Genomic DNA, 21,169 nt, shown 5'->3' on the forward strand with positions numbered 1-21,169 from the left:
GCCCATGGCTATTGCAGAGTGAAATAATGGAAAAGTATTTTTCATTGGGGTTTCACATCGGACTTGGATCAATCGATTGATTCATATGACTGATGTTGGGTTTGACGAGTTCACCTTAACCCTAATTCAGTCGGGACTCATGATAGAAGAACTCAATCACATAGGTAGCTACACCAAGAGGTTCATCTTCATTTCTGATGGGTTGTCACCATATACTGCTAGGTGTCACTGGTAGATTTTGAGAGCAATTAGAATGATCTTGATGATCGATCATTCTAATTGTTTGAATCAGAAGAGTTTTGATCCATCGAAAGGAGTTTCGATGATGTCGATGATGAGATCATGACATATCTTGTTACCATACGAAATGAACCTAACTGGGTCACACAAATAAGAGTTAGGGTCTGGATGTCATCAATTAAGCTAGCCCAGTTCGATTGATTTGGATTAGATCTAATTAGGTTCAAGAAAATTATGCTAGCATACGATTGAGCCTAACTTTCTCCTCGTATAATTTTTTCTATCTCGACTGAGCCAAATGTGATTTGACTCACCCAGAGAACCTTGAGAAGGTCTTTCACAGTCTGACTAGAGCCAGTTCAGCTCAGAAAGGTTTTGTCTTAGTTCATGAGATGAATTTAAGACAACACCTGCTAATTCCTGTCACCTGCCATTTTCATTTTAGGACATTGGTCAAACGTTGACCTATGGACCTTGGACTGAAGGCCACTTGGCAAGAGGTTATTGGAGATTTTTTATGGAGTGTCCACCTGCTAAATTGGGCCTCAAAGTGGGTGCCATATTTAGATTGTACGTGCACCCCAAGTGGATAAGGATAGAGTCCCATGAGATGAGGACTCTGATCCCTTGATCAACTTGGACTGTGGGGTGCAAATCTTACTATGCTTATCCAGTGTTGGTGCCAACAATAGGAGAGATTGTGGAAATTCTTATCTGATATGATCAGATAACATCACTCCATCAATTAAATTTTTTTAAAATTAATTAAAATTTTTTGATTGGTCGAATGATGTGGCACTGCATGGTGCAGCAGGATCTATTTAAACCCTATCTGCGCCTAGGGTTTAGAGACTCTGCACAATTACCAACAAAAGCCTAAATTCTCTCCACTTTTCTATGCCCCCTCTACTTCTTTCCCTTCCCTCTTCACATCCAAGAGGTTGGGCATCCATCTGGTGCTTGTCCAAGGCATGGTGGCTCTTTGATTAGAAGGCCGCAGAGATTTATCGAGAAGCTACTGCTCCAGCTTCAGAAGATCTTTTGAAGATCTTCCAGATCAGATCCAGATCTGATTTTTGGAGAAAAGATTCATGAGGAGAAGATGATCTAGATCCTGCTTAAGTAGATATCGATAGAGGCCAGGCAACTGCGTGGCTATTTTAGAACCTCGAGCATTACTGCGATCATCTACAGGATAATCTAGTTATCCTAGAGGTATTTCTCTATTCATCATATTTTTAGATTTAATTTTAGATTTAATATCAGATAATAGGAATTAGATCTAATAGATCTTAGATTTAAAATATTGTAGGATAATTTTTAAAATATTTTGCTCCAGATCTTATTAGATCTGGAAGATCCTACAAGGAAAAAGTGATTTTTCCTTCAACTGGTATCAGAGCCAGGTTGATGGCTCTATTTCAGATCTAATTTAGATCTAACTTTTACTTTTATTTATCTAATATTAATGGATTTTATATGTCACATCAAATATGATAGGATCTAAAATCAAAAAAATTTAAAATTAAATCTAAGTAGATCTAACATGTATGAGATGCATGACTAGACTAGGAGTAGTTTGATCTATGAATAGTCTTATAGTTTTATGTTTTATTATGATTAAAATATAAATTAGATCTAATTTATTTTTTATTTTTTTGATATTGTAAATATTATATTTAGATCAAAAAATAGAAAATAAAATTTTAATTAATACATAAGATTGATCTGTTGCATGCCTAGACTAGTTGTAGAATTATTCTAGTAACTGTCTAGAATAGATTTTATATTGAATAGTTTAATTTAAATCTTATATTTTAGATGTTATATGTGATGTATCAGATCTGAAAGTATGCTAATTAGATCAGATTTTAATACATGAGATGTATGCAAAGCATGTATAAGTTAGATCTGAAATTATATATATGATATGTAACTTAGATCTAACTAGTTTTGTAGTTAAATTAATATTTCTGATTAAGGTATTCCTCATGGTCGTCCGGTCATAAGAATAAAGTAGGGTTTAAGACCCTCTCCTCCCATTCAATGGGGTGTTCTTATGACGTATAGGGGTGCTGCACATTCATCCTTAATCAGAAATCAAAATTTACTTTTCTGCAAAACCTTAGATCCTGAAACCTTAAGATTTATTTACATATTTTGTTTATGAACCCAAGACTTAATTAATGAATTAAGCTTATAAAATTAAATTAGATCTAAAATTGAAAATTTTAGATCTAAGCCATTTTCATAAAATTGGGTTCGGACTTGGGTAGCTCAATTAGGTCTAGCGGTTGATCAAACCGAATTAAAAGTTGGTTAAGTGAGATCATGAAAGCTAATAATTGACCAGCCTAATAGGATTAAGTCTAGGCCAAGGTCGAATTACATTTAGATGTAACTCGATCAAGTTAAGACCTAATTTGGCTCAGTGGTTAGAGCCTGGATTGTAGACTAACCCAATTGGTTCTGGTTCGATAATTTGGTATCTAAGGTAAGTTGGGCAGTTGTGACCGACTGGTTTTTAATTGGGAGCTACTCGACTCGAATGCATTCTTGTCAAGTTAATGGCATATCCCTCCCACCAGTCTCACTTACCTGGCCATATGTGTCGACCCAGTTCTGATTTGAGGTAGCTAACAATTCGAGCTAACCAATGTCACTAGGTTAGTCATAATTGTTATGACTATATCAAGTCAAGTTTAATGAGACCTAAATTAAATCTCTTTAAGAAAACATTAAGTCTAAGGTCTTCCACCATTGTGGATGTGCAGACCCTTCCCGAGGTTGATTGTTCTCGGCTGGTTACAGTGGCTCAGTTGCATCGAAAAGATGCAACCATGTCCATTAGGCATTGGATGCTATGGATTAGAGGATGGGTTGTGCTCAATATTTCAAATACAGTGAGGGACCCAATCAGGAATCTAATTCGTGCAAATGGTGGGTCTGACTTAACTAAAGATTGGAGCAATATTTCGGGCACGGTGAGCTTCATGAATTAGAGACCAAATTTTGGATGCACCATGATTAGAGAATCATTGGACAAGAGTTGTCCACTCATCGGTTGATCCATCACCAATAACTGTTAGGTGAGGTGGTGAGCCAGTCGGTGAGACCGCACCACCCACTAGAAATCACTAATCACGAAGATTTTCACATCTCTATCTAGGGAGTGTAGGGATTTGAGAAAATAGTGAGAGCCTAATTTATTTAAAAATAAAACTCCTAAATAAATTGGTTAAGTCTGATTACAAAATCTAACTAGAAACTTTTGACTCTCTACAGAAAACATGTCTGCATCCAACCCCCTGACCAAAATACTAGACACCCATAGATTGACTGGACCTAATTTCAAGGACTGGTTGAGAAACTACAGAATTATTTTGGATTTCGAGAAACTGACTCATATCTTGGACCAGGACCCACCTGTCATACCAGCACGTCCGACTGCTGAATAGAGAGCATCTCTGAAAAAGTGGATGGATGACGATAACAAAGCCAGATACTACAAGTTGGGTGCCATGTCTGATGACTTACAATGCCAGCATGAGAACATTATGACTACCCACTAAATATTGGCTCACCTACAAGAGTTGTTTGATGAACAAAGTCACGCAGCCAAGTATCAAGTCTGCCAATGACTTTTTAAGACTAAAATGCGTGATGGGCAGTCAGTCCAAGATCATTGTTTGTCAATGATCAAGGATTTTGAGGAGCTTGAGAAGCTCGGTGTCATCTTAGATAGAGATTTTCAGATTGATGTGATCCTTCAATCCTTGTCTGATGCATATGGTCAGTTCATCATGAACTTCCATATGCATAAGATGCAGTGTACCTTGGCTGAGTTAATAAACATGTTAGTTACGACTGAGCTTTCTTTGAAGGGTTCAAAAGGCTCAGTCCTTACTTTGGAGCAGACTTCTTCCAAGAGAAAGTCTTTTGAAAAGAAGAAGTCTGCAAAGAAGCAGAAGGTAGATGGGAAGAAGAAGAAGACGGAACTGAAGAAGAAGGTTGCTGAAAAGGAAAAATATTTTCACTGTAATTCAGACGACCATTGGAAGCGGAACTGTCCTTAGTACCTGGCCACCCTGAAGAACAAGAAGGATGGTCCTTCTGGAGGTATGCTCGTTATAGAATCTAATCTTACGGTTTTCTCTGCATCCAGTTGAGTACTTGACTCTGGTTCTAATGCTCATTTGTGCGCTTCTATGCAGGATCTTGAGGAGAGCAGGAGGCTGAGGGATGGGGATATGATCTTACGCATCGAGAACGGAGCAAGAGTTGCTGCTGTGGCCGTGGGAACCTACCCTTTGCGATTACGGTTAGGATTAGATTTAGTTCTTAGAGATTATTATTATGTGCCTGCAGCAAGCAGGAATTTTATTTCTGTTTCATGTTTAGCACAAGAAGGCTATGTGATTAGCTTTCATAAGAACCAATGTAACATATTTTATGAAAATAATAAAGTTGCAAATAGTTTTCTTAGTAATGGTCTCTATCAGCTACATATTGATGTATTTGTATTTCATATCAAGCAAAATGTGAATGCCATGAGAATTAAAAGGCCTAGAGATAGTCTAAATGATAGGTATCTGTGGCACCTAAGGCTAGGTCATATAGCGGAAGACAGGGTTAACAAATTGGAAAAATTCAGGCTATTGAGTCCGTTGACTTTCGAGTCATATCCAGTTTGTGAATCATGCCTTTAAGGCAAAATGACCAAGCTCCCTTTTACAGGACATAGGGAAAGGGCCCCAGACCTACTTGCCCTAGTACATACAGATATGTGCGGCCCATTTGATGTGCCGGCTAGAGGTAACTATGTCTACTTCATTAACTTCACTGATGATATGTCTAGGTACGGATATATATTTCTAATGAAACATAAGTCTGAAGCCTTTGAAAAATTTAAAGAATTCAGACATGAGGTAGAAAAACAAACACGAAAGCCCATTAAGGTTCTTTGATCAGATCGAGGAGATGAATACCTTAGTTGGGAGTTTCTAGACTATCTTAAGGATAATGGCATAGTCTCTCAATGGACTCCACCTAAAACACCACAACTCAACGGGGTATCAAAATGGAGGAATCGGACCTTATTAGATATGGTCCGTTCCATGATGAGCTTCACAGACCTCCCCGAGTTTCTTTAGGGACATTATCTCATGACAATAATATATGTATTGAATAGGGTTCCCTCTAAAATCGTTTCTACCATACCGTATGAGATATGGCATGGTAAGAAGCCAAGTCTGAGTCATCTCAGAATTTGGGATTATCCGACTCTTATCAAGAAACAGCAAGCGGATAAGTTAGAATTCAGGTCTTTTAGAGCTCGGTTCATAGGATATCCTAAAGAGTCATTAGGATACTATTTCTATATTCCAGAAGATCACAATATGATTGTGAATCGACATGCTATTTTTTTTAAAAAATAGTTTATTTAAGATAGTGGCATCGGAAGAATAATTAAGCTCCAGAAGAATGTCTCCCTAGAGCAACGAGCTAAGGAACCTGAGGAGCCAAATCAATTAGAACCAGTCCTAACACAACCTCTTCCACCTCGTAGATCGACTAGGATTTTTCGTCCTCCTGAAAGGTACATAGATACTATACAAGAGGAAGTAGAGAAAATGTTCCTCACAAAAAATAGGACTCATGGTGATGACCCCAAGACCTATGATGAGGCGATATCAGATATCAACTCTGAGAAATGGTTAGAGGCAATGAGATCAGAAATTGACTCGATGCACTCAAATCAAGTCTGGACCTTGGTAGATCCACCTGAAGGTATTGTACCTATTAGGTGTAAATGGATCTTCAAGAGAAAGATAGGTGTAGATGGGAATGTGGAGACATTCAAGGCTAGGCTCGTAGCGAAAGGTTATAGTCAGCACAAAGATATTGACTATCAGGATGCCTTTTCGCCCGTAGCCATGCTAAAATCTATCCGCACATTACTTGCTGTTGCAGCCTATTTCGATTATGAAATATGACAGATGAATGTGAAAATGGCATTCTTAAATGGATATCTTGAGGAAGATATCTATATGGAATAGCTGCTTGATTTCACATCCAGTGATGATGATCACAAGATCTGCAAGCTGCAAAGGTCCATTTATGGACTTAAGCAAGCATCTTGGAGTTGGAGTACTCGTTTCAATGATGTGATCAAAATGTTTAGTTTCATCAAGAACGAGGAGAAACTATGTGTGTTCAAGAAGGTCAGTGGGAGCACAGTTATCTTCCTTGTACTGTACGTAGATGACATCCTCTTGATTGAGAATGATATTTCTATGTTGACCTCAGTCAAAATATGGTTGTCTAAGGAGTTCTCTATGAAAGATCTAGGAGAGGCATCCTTTATACTGGGTATTAAGATCTATAGAGATAGACCAAATAGGATGCTGGGACTCTCATAGAAGATGTACATAGAGGAGGTGCTAAAAAAGTTTAGCATGAAAAACTCCAAAAAAAGTTTAGTACCCTTTAGATATGGCATTCATCTCTCCAAGAAGATGTGCCCTGGCACACCTGAGGAGATTGAACGCCTGAGCAAGATCCCTTATGCTTCGGCAATAGAAAGCCTCATGTATGCCATGCTATGTACACGACCTGATATAGCCCATGCTGTGAGTGTCACAAGTAGATATCAGTCGAATCCAGGCGAAGAGCACTGGACTTCTGTGAAATATATCCTTAAGTACTTGAGAAGGACTAAGGATATGTTTCTAGTCTTTGGGAATGGAGAACTCCAGGTTCAGGGATTTATAGACTCAAACTTTATATCTAATATAGATGATCGAAAGTCGATATCTGGAAGTCTGTTCATTTGCAATGGTGGTGCAGTTAGTTGGAAGAGTTTCAAGCAGACGGTGATTGCTGATTCCACCATGGAGGCAGAGTACATTGCTGCATCGAAAGCTACGAAGGAGGTATTATGGTACAAGAAATTTGCCGCAGAGCTTGGAGTGATGTCATCGGATGCCATCCCTCTTTACTGTGACAAAAATGGTGCCATAGCCCTAGCTAAGGAGCCAAGATCTCACCAGAAGTCCAAGCATATCGAGCGACGATTCCATCTGATCCATGATTACCTCGAAAAAGATTATGTCGAGATTAAGAGAGTCGACTCCACAGACAATATGGCAGACCTACTGACAAAGCCATTAAGCCAGCAGAAGATCGAAGTGCACCTTGAGAAGATGGGACTTAGATATGTAGCCAATTGGCATTAGGTCAAGTGGGAGTTTGTTAGATGTGTGCCCTAGATATCAGATTGGCTGACACATTCCTATACAAATGTAAGGACAAATTCATAATTTTGACTATAAATGAATAAAAGGGTTATTCTACTATCACATTGTGTACATTATGTCTGTGATGCATCCTTTGAGTTAGTAGAAATGTTAATTCATATTTTCAAGAGTTAAAAATTTAAGGCATGAATATATATAACTAACTCATAAACAGCTCCTGACCATAGGATCATCACAAGGATGGTGATCGATCTGGAAGGTTGGTGTATGATTACTTTCTTAGGGTAGATATATCTTGAGTCTCTGGTGTGGAGATACCAGAGCGAGAGTACAGGTATTCATTGAGAATGAGAGTACTGAGCGTGACCACCTCGAGCAGTCATAAGAAAATCTACCTTCTCGTCGATGACTAGCTCGATGCTGCAGCTGTGTCTAGTTCTTTGACCTGAGGTACATCGACAGTTCACTTTGAGTGTGTTATAGTTTGACTACACCATAACTCGATCTCCTAGTCATTTGGAATCCTGAGGTGTATGTTGGCTGTAGCATATTCATTGTAGGAACCAGATCGCACCAAGAAGGGATCTATCAACCTTGGTAGATGAGAGGAGTAGTCCTATGATGATCGAAAGATTGAGTCCTTAAGCCCATGGCCATGGCAGAGTGAAATAATGGAAAAGAGTTTTCTATTGGGGTTTCACATCAGACTCGGATCAATCGATTGATTCATATGACTGATATTGGGTTTGACGAGTTCACCTTAACCCTAATTCAGTCGGGACTCATGACAGAAGAACTCAATCACACAGGTAGCTGCACTAAGAGGTTCGTCTTCATTTCTGATGGGTTGCCACCATATACTGCTAGGTGTCACTGATGGATTTTGGAAGCAATTAGAATAATCTTAATGATCGATCATTCTAATTGTCTGAATCAAAAGAGTTCTGGTCCATCGAAAAGAGTTTCGATGATGTCGATGATGAGATTATGACATATCTCATTACTATACGAAAATGAACCTAACTAGGTCACACAAATAAGAGTTAGGATCTGGATGTCATCAATTGAGCTAGTCCAGTTTGATTGATTTGGATTAGATCCAATTAGGTTCAAAGAAATCGTGCTAGCATACGATTGAGCCTAACTTTCTCTTCGTGTAATCTTTTCTATCTCGACTGAGGCAAATGTGATTTGACTCACCCAGAGAACCTTGAGAAGGTCTCTCACAGTTTGACTGGAGCCAGTCCAGCTCAAAAAGATTTTATCTTAATTCATGAGAAGAATTTAAGACAATACCTGCTAATTTCTGTCACCTGCCATTTTCGTTTTAGGACATTGGTCAAACGTTGACCCATAGACCTTGGACTGAAGGCCACTTGGCAAGAGATTATTGGAGATTTTTTTATGGAGTGTCCACCTGCTAAATTGGGCCTCAAAGTGGGCACCATATTCAGATTGGGCGTGCACCCCAAGTGGATAAGGATAGAGTCCCATGAGATGAGGACTCTGATCCCTTGATCAACTTGGACTGTGGGGCGCAAATCTCACTATGCTTAACCAGTGTTGGCGCCAACAGTAGGAGGGATTGTGGGGATTCTTATTTGATATGATCAAATGATATCACTTCATCAATCAAAATTTTTTTAAAATTAATTGAAATTTTTTGATTGGTCGAATGATGTGGCACTGCATGGCACAGCAGGGTCTATTTAAACCCTGTCTGCACCTAGGATTTAGAGACTCTATGCAATAACTAACAAAAGCCTGAATTCTTTTCACTTCTCTATGCCCCCTCTGCTCCTTTCCCTCCCCTCTTCACATCCAAGAGGTTGGGGGTCCATCTGGTGCTTGTCCAAGGTGTGGTGGCTCTTTGATTAGAAGGTTGCAGAGATTTATCGAGAGCTGCTGCTCCAGCTTCAGAAGATCTTTTGAAGATCTTTCAGATCAGATCCAGATTTGATTTTTGGAGCAAAGATTTTTGAGGAGAAGATGATCTAGATTCTGCTTAAGTGGATACTGGTAGAGGCCAGACGACTATGTAGCTATTTTAGAACCTCGAGCATTGCTGCGATCATCTACAGGGTAATCTAGTTACCCTAGAGGTATTTCTCTATTCTTCATATTTTTAGATTTAATTTTAGATTTAATATTAGATAATAGGAAGTTGATCTAATAGATCTTAGATCTAAAATATTGTAGGATAATTTTTGAAATATTCTGCCCCAGATCTCATTAGATCTGGAAGATCCTATCAGGAAAAAGCCAATTTTTCCTTCAGTAAATAGATCTACAAAAAAAAAATAGGTACCGATGGTAAGGTAGAGACTTATAAAGCTAGGCTCATAGCAAAATGTTATAGTCAGCATGAGAGTATTGACTATCAAAAAATCTTCTCGCCTATAGTCATGTTGAAATTCATTCGTACTCTACTTACTGTTGCAGTTTATTATGATTATAAAATCTGACAGATGGATATGAAAATTATTTTTCTGAATAGATATCTTGAGGAAGATATCTATATGGAGCAGTCTTTAGATTTCATATCTGGTGATGCTGATCATCAAGTCTACAAGCTACAAAAGGTCAATATACAGATTAAAACAAGCTTCTCGAAGTTAGAATCTTTATTTTGATGATGCGATCAAATCATTTGATTTTGTCAAGAATGAAGAGGAATCTTATATATACAAGAGGGTCAGTGGGAGCGCAATAACATTCCTCATATTCTACATAGATGATATTCTCTTCATTGAAAATGATATTCTCATACTTACCTTGGTCAAAAGTGTTAGATGTATATCCTAGAAGTCAATACGATTGATACATTGTAGTTAATCTAGGACATAATTTTATACTTAATACATTGATATGATCAATAAAAAGATAAGTTTATATTTCATTCAAATATGATGTATCCTTGAATCATCCATGAAATTAATTTTCGATACATATTCTCAAAGAGTTGAGAATTAAAGATATATATTTGATTCCTAAATACTTTTGATCATAGGATAATTATGAGAATAGTGATCGATCCAAATAGATTGATGTACAGATTACTTCCTTCGAGATAGATGGATCTCTAGTTTACAATTTAGAGATACTGAATGATGAGTGCGGATAGTTGTTAAAGAACAACTAGTACTGAGTGTGATCATACGAGAGATCACTTAGATTTCTACGTGATCGTCAGTGATTGTCTCGATGCTGTAGTTGTGTGACTGGTCCTTTGATCTGAGATAGCACTACTGCTCATAGTGAGGCTACTGAAGTTTGATTGACACATAAACATAGATCTCAATGAGCCTTTATAGTGGATATTGATGACAGTTGGTCCATTATAGGAGTAGGATGTGCATCAAGTTGGGATTTATCGATCTTGGTAGAAAAGAGTAGTCCTATGAGATTTGAGAGGCTAAGTCCAAGAATCTGTGGCCACAGTAACGTGATTGATGAGAAAGAGTTTTCATAAAAGTCACAACTGGACTTGAATTAATTGAATCTATCATATGACTGATATTGAGATTTGATGATTTATCCAAGACTTGCCATCTAGTCAGGACTCACGATAGAGAGACTGAATCATACGTTAACTACATCTAGATATTTATTTAGTTCTATTGGATTACCACTATCTATTGTTAGGTGTTACTGATAGATTGTGAGAGCTTACTAGGGTTGTTCTGGATCGACAATCCTTGATAAGTTAGAGTGAAATTATTCTGACCCATTGAAAAGAGTTTCAATGATACTTTGATAGAGATCATTGTATATCTCACTACCAAATAGAATTGAATCTATGGGGTCACACAACAAAGGGATTAGGCTTAGAATTAGCAATTGAGCTTTTGAAATATCAATTGGATTTAGAAAAACCTGATTGGGTTCAAGATAACCTTGCTAGCATATGGTTGGATAAAATTTTCTCTTTTCATTTGAATTTTTTATTTGATAAGATAATTCAAACTTAATTATCTGCTAATAACTTAAATGAATTAGATTCATTGGACTTCAATTATTGGATGTCTAAGATTTTGGATTAAATGAATTAAGGGTGCAAGTCCCTTATTAATTTTCTTGATAGTTATTATGGGGCGCCACCTTCATTGGATCAAGTTGGGCGTGTCCCATGATCAGAGGGCCTTTTGATTTCATATGGGGCGTACCTTGGGTGCAAAAGAAAGTGTGAAATAATAGGTGCAAGGGCTCTAAGAGTTAGCACCTAATAAGATTCCTAATATAAGTTGAATAACTTAAGTTATTAAGAAACCCAATGCAAGTAGGACTTGTATTATGAGATTGAGTAGGATTCAATTCTCATGCTTATTTAAAAGGACCTCTCCTAAAGTCCCTAGAGCATCCAAACCAGCAACCCTCCTATTGGGAATAGTGTCCCAAAGCCAATCATCAGCCTGTTGACGGTTGTGCTCATTTTTGTATATGTACATGAATTATGAATTAATAAAAATTATTTTGATATTTTTCATCACAAAATGTTTCATCTTCTAATGAACTCTTATGTTGTGGTGAAGTCCTTAGGACTATTTAGACTCGACAAAGGAGGATTTATCATTTAGTCCTTAAATCTGTTCGTGACCAAATGATACGTTGTTACCAAGGACGAAATGTTTATCAAGCATAGGTCATTGTGTGTCATATAGGTTGGTTGTCCTCTTAACCAATGAGTGTGGAGACACTGGTATGGCATACAGGTGAGATGTAAGGGTACATCTATACTGAACGTGACCGACTTTGGAGCTATTTCTGCTATCAAGATTTGCTCCGATGGAATATGGGTATAAATATCCCTCCGACCTGAGACCGCCACGGTGACTTGCAAACAACTCACTGCACTTGGGCACTGGACTACCTGAATTTTTAATTCAGTGATGATCTTCAATATCCTCTCAAGCATGTCTGCTGATGATTTAGAGCATCCAAAGAATCGACAGACATTGATCGAAGAAGTTCGATCAGCATCGACCGTCGAAAGGGCTCTACAACGAGCTAGCACTCGTGAGGAGTCGATCAGATCGGGAACTTTGTGTAGATGATACGCAGAGACCAGACACACTGTGTGGCTGCATCACGATGATTAGACTCTTCCGATGGTGATCAGATTGCGGCGATCTACTACCCGCACAAAGGTATTATGTTCTGAACATATTACAATAAAGTATTTACTGTTTAAATTCGAATTTCAAATTTAAATGCATGCATGCTATATATCATATTTAGATCCTAGTGTAGGGTAAATTTTTATTAATTAATTAGATTAATTAATAATTTTTATTGTAAAATAGTGATTTTAAAAAAGTTTTAAAATTATCATTTTACCTCTGCACTGAATTTTCCCCACAAATGGTATTAGAGCGGGTTCTTAGATATGATATATATATTTGCATGCGTAGATTAAGTTGTAATCTAAAAATTTAAATTTGAAATTTAAAATTTAAAATTTAAAATTTGAATTTTGAAAGTTATTCAAAATTCAAAATTAAAAAATTTAAAATTCAAAATTTAAAATTTAAATTTTAAAATTTGAAATTTGAAATTCAAAATTCAAAAATTTGAAATTCAAAATTTGGAATTTGAAATTTGGTTGAAATTCAAAATTTAAAATTCAAAATTTAAAATTCAAAATTTAAAATTCAAAATTTAAAATTTAAAATTTGAAATTTGAAATTTAAATTTTGAAATTGGTATATTTAGATATACTTGATTCAAGTAGCAAGTAATCGAATTGGGTTAGTTGCCATGGCCGTCCGGTCAAAGGAGAAAAGTAGGGTTTAAAGGCCCTCTCTTCCCATTCGATGGGGTCTCTTATGGTGGTAGGGGTGTTGATGCGATTATATCCCATGTAGATGAAGCAGCAAAAGAAATATTCATGATTTATTTTGATTGAGTTATTTTATATTATGTAATTAGCAATAGGATTGCTATTTATGAAATGTGCCGATATATTTGTGTAATAAGTCAACATATTTGGTGAACAGAAAATAAAAGCTTTCAAATTTGAAAATTATTTTCGAAATGCCAAACCCTGACCCATCAGCCCAAATACTTAATTAAAAGAATTAAGTGTTGTCTAGTAGGTCTAGAATTGTAAATTAAGACCTAAGACAATTGCATAAACTTGTGGGTCAATGGGTTAGATAGATTAGGTCCATAATTGGGTTAGACCTAAGGTTAACTTAAAGAAATGGACTAAATTAGAGTAATTGGTCAAATCTAATCAAAAGTTGAATTAGATTAGGTCAAGGATACTCTAGACTCAACTCCAATAGTTGTAGTTGAATGGGTCCATGTCTTTAACTAAACCAAGATGGACTTAATTCATGGCTACGCGGTGGAACCCTATTTACTAAGTTGATCAAATTAAAACTAATGAACCGGTTGGTGTCTAAGGTAAGTTTGGCAGTTTGATCAGTGGTTTTTAGGCGGGAGCTACTCGCAGTGATTCGATCTCTGACGAGTTAATGGCATATCCCCACCACTGATCTCACTTACCTGGCCAACCTGGTGAATTAGGTTTTGATTAGATCACTTGGTGATTAGGGCTCACCCATGTCATTAGGTAAATCAGTTTGACTGATTTAGGTGCTCCTAATGCCAGCTTTAAGTAAATCTTTTTTAATCTGACTTGGTGAAGTCAGTGGGAGGATTGAAATTGGCTGAATATTTTTTTCTCATCTATTCTTTAATAAAATCCTCAAAAAAAATATTAGGTCCTAAAAATGATTAAGTTATATTGATAACTAAGTCATAGCCTCCCATTAAGTGAGTGATAATGAGTCCATTAGTTTAATAATCATTGGAGGCCCAAAGGCATGGTGCTTATTGACTAATGGAATTATCATTCATAGTATGATAATTTGGTTTGATCTTTCTGATGGTGGTTAGGTTGGCCGACCAAAGTCGGGCTTGATCATTTATTGGTCCGATTCACCAAATCAAATCATGTTAATGGTTGGACATAACCAGATTTTTTTAATGGAGGTCAAAGCCTACTGATTAGGTTCTGGGGTAAAATTAATTACTAGAAGTTGTTTAGAGAAACAACTGGTTATGAACCTACCCATAGATACACATGGGTTGACCAACCAAAGTTGGGCTCGTGTGTAGTCTGTGTGGATTCTAGTACCCACTAAGGAATTAAAGTAATTCTTCGAATTAGAGGTTGAGGCTACCAATTCATAAAAATACTGGGAGAAACTTTAGACTACAGTCCAAGTCTTTAGTATTAATAATTTATGTACTAATATAGGTCTAGTTTTTTTTTATGCAGCTATGGCCACTACCCTGTCGCTCCGGTCATTATTAGATAATGACAAGCTCATGGGACCTAATTTCGATAGCTGGTATCAAAAATTAAAAATTATCCTTGAGCATAAGCAGATCCTTTATGTAGTAACGAATCCGACACCTGAGGAGCCAGTCCTGAACGCTAGAGGGACTGTCCGAGACACTTACCAGAAGTGGCTCAACGACCGCACCAACATCCGGTGCATAATGCTGGTGGCAATGAATGATGAGTTCAGTCGCAGGTTCGAGAACGCCCAGCCACAAGAGATGCTTCAAATGTTGAATGACTCTTTTGGCACGCCTGACGATGTTGAAAGGCACAAAACTAGTTGTGCCATTTTCAATGCTCGGATGAGGGATGGAGCCTCAGTCACTGATCATGTACTGTACATGATCGAAATGATTGAGCGCTTAAGTAAACTAAATTTTCCCCTGCACGAGCAGCTCGGTAAGGATGCGATCCTTAATTCTCTGTCCAAGCAGGGGCACTAGAAGAGGAACTGTCCTCTATACATTGCCTCACTGGACCCGAACAGGCACCTTGCAACTTTTTCATTTGTGATACTACTGCCTGGGTATTGGATACTGGAAGCCCTTATCATATTTGCAATTCGATGCAGGGTCTGCAGGTCAGTAGGAGATTTGATGAAGGTGAGAGGTTCCTAAATGTTGGAGATGGAAGCAAAGTTCAAGTTCTAGTATTAGGAATCATAACCTTGTAATCAATTCTCGAAATATAATTCTGAGTGAATATCACTATTGTCCAAACTTTTTATTAAATATTATTTCTGTAGGCCTTTTGGCCATGAACGGTTATCAATTTTTAATAAAAGAAAATGTTTGCAATATCATTTTGAATGGTGTTATAATATTTATTGGACAACTTTATAATAGAATTTACTTTCTATCACAACCTGTTAATGTGGTTCAAACCTCTGATAAATGCCTTAGAATAGATAATGTGTCAGAAGTCTACCTTTGGCACTGTATGCTAGGTCATATCAATAAGAACAAGATAAACAGGTTGGCTCAAGAAGGAATTCTTGAAGTAGGTGATTGTGAATTACTTCCAACCTGTGACTCCTGTCTTCTTGGTAAAATGACTAAGTCATCTTTTACTGGAAAAGGTGAGCGAGCCAGTAAACTCTTGGGTCTGGTACATTCTGATGTATGTGGACCCATGAGCACAAGTGAAAGAGGTGGATATTTCTACTTCATAACCTTCACAGATGACCTATCGAGGTATGGGTATGTCTATTTAATAAAGCATAAGTCGGAGTCATTTGAAATGTTCAAACTATTCTGAAATGAGATAGATAAACTGGGAAGTGTATTAAAACTCTTCGATCTGATCGAGGAGGTGAATACATTTCTAATGAGTTTCTGACATATCTTGGGGAGAATGGGATTCTCTCTCAATAGACTCCTCCTAGAACACCACAGCATAATGGTGTATCTGAAAGGAGAAATCGGATCTTGTTGGACATGGTTCGATCCATGATGGGGTTTGCTGGTCTGCCGATCTTCCTCTGGGGATATGCACTCGAATTGGCTTGTTACCTTCTAAATAGAGTTTCGAGTAAGTCTGTAACCAAAATGCCATATGAGATATGGATAGGACGTAAGCCAGTACTCTCGCATCTTAGGGTTTGGGGGTGTCCGGCTTATGTTAAACGTTTAATTACGGATAAACTAGGACCTAGGTCTGACAAGTGTAATTTTATAGGATACCCAAAAGAGACCAAAGGGTATTATTTCTACCTGGCTGATGAGCAAAAGGTGTTTGTCAGCCTTAAGGCAATCTTTTTGGAAAAAGAGTTCCTTGGTGAAGGGACTGTTGCCTCTAAGGTCGAACTTGACGAAGTTCGACAGGTGAAAAAACTGACACAAGTTGCTGAACCTGAATCGGATTTGATTAGATCAGATTCGAAGCCCATTGTTCAAGCACCCTTAAGGTGATCTGATAGAGTACCACGTCAACTGAACAGATACTATGGTTTCTTGGTCCGGGACGATGATCCTATCAAACTTGATGAAAATGATGAGGATCCGATCACCTACATGGATGTAATGCAGAGACCCGACTCTGAGAAATGGCTAGAGGCCATGAAATCCGAAATGGAGTCCATGAAGATCAATGATGTGTGGACATTGTTTGACCCACCCGAAGGAGTAAAACCCATAGGGTGTAAGTGGGTCTTCAAGAGGAAGAGGGGCACAGATGGAAAGGTGAAAACCTATAAAGCTCATCTGGTTGCCAAGGGATATCATCAACGTTATGGTATTGACTATGACGAGACATTTTCTCCTGTGGCAATGCTCAAATCCATTCGGATTATGCTTGCGATAGCTGCCCATCTGGACTATGAAATTGACAGATGGATGTGAACACAGCTTTCATAAATGGAGAGCTGGATGAAGAGGTATATATGATACAACCTGAAGGATTCACATCCACTGATGAGTCTAAGGTGTGCAGACTACAGAGGTCCATTTATGGACTTAAGCAGGCATTCCGGAGTTGGAACATACATTTTGATAGGACGATCAAGACGTATGCTTCGTTAAGAACGGAGAAGAGCCTACATTTATAAGTGGGCTAATGGTTCAGTAGTGGTATTTTTTGTATTGTATGTGGATGATATTCTCTTAATCGAAAGTGATGTCCCTGTATTATAGGAAATAAAGATTTGGCTGTCGTCACAGTTCTCCATGAAAGATTTGGGAGAAGCTTCCTACATCCTAGGGATAAGGATCTATAGGGATAGATCTAAAAAGTTGCTTGATTTATCCCAGTCTACGTACATAGATACTATGCTGAAGAGGTTCAGTATGGAGAATTCCAAGAAAGGCTATCTACCGATAGGCCATGAAATTTTTCTCTCGAAGAGAGATTGTCCGACAACACCTGAAGAGAGAGAGCGTATGGGTAGAATTTAATATGCTTCGATAGTGGGATCTATCATGTACGTCATGACATGTACACGATTAGATGTGGCATACTCACTAGGGGTAGTGAGTAGATACCAATCTGATCCAAGGGAGAATCACTGGAAGGTTGTTAAAACTATCCTGAAGTATTTAAGAAATACTAAGGACCAGTGGCTTGTTTATGATGAATCAGACTTGAGACTTATAGAGTTTACAGACTCTAGTTTTTAGTCTGATCACGATGACAGTAAAAGTGTGTCGGGATTTATTTTTACCCTTAATGGTGGGGCTATCTGCTGGAAGAATTTCAAGCAACACATAGTGGCTAATTCAGTTTGCGAGGTGGAGTATGTCGCTGCATCAGATGCTGCTAAAGAAGCGGTGTGGCTGCAAAAATTTATCAACGAGCTCGGAGGAGCACCCTCCCTTATTGGTCCAGTTCTGCTCTACAATGACAGTTCTGGAGCCATTACTCAGGCGAAGGAACCCAAGGCACACCAGCGGATGAAGCATATTCTGCGCCGCTACCATCTCATCCGAAAAATTATGGATCGAGGTGATGTCGACCTTCTGAAGATCGACGGAAAGAAGAATCTGGCTGACCCATTCACTAAAGCCATTGCGGTGAAGGAGTTCGATGATTACAAGTCGAAGATGGGTATTAGATACTGCACCGATTGGCTTTAGGCCAAGTGGGAGATTATTGGGAATAGTGTCCCAAAGTCAATCGTCAGCCTGTTGACGGTTGTGCTCATTTTTATATATGTACATGAATTATGAATTAATAAAAATTATTTTGATATTTTTCATCATAAAATATTTCATCTTCTAATGAACTCCTATGTTGTGGTGAAGTCCTTAGGACTATTTAGACTCGACAAAGGAGGATTTGTCGTTTAGTCCTTAAATCTGTTCGTGACCAAATGATACGTTGTTACTAAGGACGACAACGTTTATCAAGCATAGGTTGTTGTGTGCCATATAGGTTGGTTGTCCTCTTAACCAATGAGTGTGGAGACACTGGTATGGCATACAGGTGAGATGTAAGGGTACATCTGCACTGAACGTGACCGACTCTGGAGCTATTTCTGCTGTCAAGATTTACTCTGATGGAGTATGGGTATAAATATCCCTCCAACCTGAGACCGCCATGGTGACTTGCAAGCAACTCACTGCACTTAGGCACTGGACTACCTAAATTTCTAATTCAGTGACGGAAGGCTGCTGGGTGTAGTCAAGTACTTGACTTATCGATGCATGTGTCAAGATGGGATTGACCACTCCAGATTAGGAGCTGTGTATAGTCATATTTTAATTTAGCAAAATCTTGGCCAGGGTAGTCTTTGTGAGGAGTCACAGGACTGTTTGAGTTGAGCACGATTCGGATGATCTAATCAGGGTTGACAGTTTAACCCTGAGTCGTCCTAAACACAGAGATCAAAAGGATGAATTATACAGTAACCATATTCATGTAGGTTCTGAGTGTTGCGATTGCGACTATTCGACCTATCCGATCATTGGATACCATTGCTAGATGGTCACTTTGATTAGTACAGGAATTGGTTCCTGTGCTACCGGCTTAGGTTCGAACCTGCGGGGTCACACACATTAGAGGTTTCTATCTGATCTGATGGCTGATGAAGAGTCCTAATGCTTGTGGACTATGAGTCCTACATGTCTGGGACTCTGTGATCGAGAATCAAGATTTTTTGATCATGAGTCCTACATATTTTGGGTACCGGGGTCAAGAGTCCCACTGGTTTGGGACTCTTCGATCAGGGTTACATATCGATGAATTCTGATGCCCGATTACCCATCAAATTTAGATTCAATATTTATGAGAGGTTTAATTAGTGATTTGATTACTAATTAACTTAATTTGATTGAGTAATTATTTTTGGATCAAGTCCAATTGAATTGGATTCAGTTGGGTTTGACCCGATTAGGTTAAGAGTTGACCTAATCGTCGAGATGGTTTGGTCCCTGATTTGATCAGGGGTTGGGCTTAATCAATTCTTGATTTGATTAAAATTTTATTGAGCCTAATTAAGCCTAATTAAGTTGGGTTTAAATTAGTCTAATTGGGCCTAACTTATTTGGTTCAATTAGTTTGGTTTAAATAATGAAACCACCTTAACCCATTCTCCCTGCGCCACCTCACTTCCACTGCGCCCATTTGAATTCATGAGAAGGAAGTTCTCATGAATTTTTCCTGACGCAAAGCCCTCCTCATGCCCTACTTTAATACACCAAATGAGTGGATAAGGATGATTGGTTGGCCATTCAAATTCAAAACAAAGTTTGAATTTGAATGAGCAACCAATCTTAGCGCCTTGACCTTATCCTCTTTTAGTGCCCCATTTATTACACGAGAAAATGTTTCTCATGAAATCACTCACACACAAATTAAGCCACGCCCTCCTCTTCTCACGCCCTTAGTGGATAAGGATAAATTGGTTTCTATTTGAATTCAAAATTTGATTTGAATTCAAATGTGCAATTACTCATCTTTATCCTCTCACGTGGATAAGATGTTTGATATTATTTTAAAAGGAGGAGAAGAAGGGGCATGTGCAAGAAAAATTTTGGAGAGAAAATCTGGGTGAGGAATCCTTGTGTGCAAGGTGAAGATCTATATCCTTTCGAGAGAAAAAGAAAGAAAAGAAAGAAAAAGTGTGTGCAGGGTTTCAGTGAGTTCTTCAGGGTTTCAGCCTGGAGTTCGGGAAGTGAAAAGATGAGCTACAAGTGTCGTGAGCCCACCAAATTTTAGAAAGATCTTCAACATCCTCTTAAGCACGTCTACTGATGATCTGGAGCATCTAAAGAATCGATAGACATCGATCGAAGGAGTTCGATCAGTATCGGCCATCGAAAGGGCTCTACAATGAGCTAGCACTCGTAAGGAGTCGATCAGACGGGAGCTTCATGTGGATGATCCACAGAGGTCAGACATACTGTGTGGCTGCATCGTGATGATCAGACTCTCCCGACGATGATCAGATTGCGGCGATCTACTACCCATATAAAGGTATTATGTTCTGAACAGTTACAGTAAAGTGTTTACTGTTCAAATTTAAATTTCAAATTTAAATGCATGCATGCTATATATCATATTTAGATCTTAGTGTAGGATAAATTTTTATTAATTAATTAGATTAATTAATAATTTTTGCTGTAAAATAATGATTTTAAAAAAGTTTTAAAATTACCATTTTACCCTTACACTGAATTTTTGCCACACCTCCATGCCTCTTAGATCCTCCCACACCCTCTCTTCCTCTCTCCCTCTCTTCTCCTTGGGCATCCTCACGCCATAGCACTTTAGGCCGTCCCAAGTTCTTCCTCACACCCAAGGCTATTGGGCATCCCACCTTGCTGGTTCCTGATGCTTGGTAATAGCACAAACGAGGATAGAAAGGTAAGAGAAGAAGAGA

This window comes from Elaeis guineensis, chromosome 9 (genome assembly GCF_000442705.2).
Source record: "Elaeis guineensis isolate ETL-2024a chromosome 9, EG11, whole genome shotgun sequence".
Lineage (NCBI taxonomy): Eukaryota > Viridiplantae > Streptophyta > Magnoliopsida > Arecales > Arecaceae > Elaeis > Elaeis guineensis.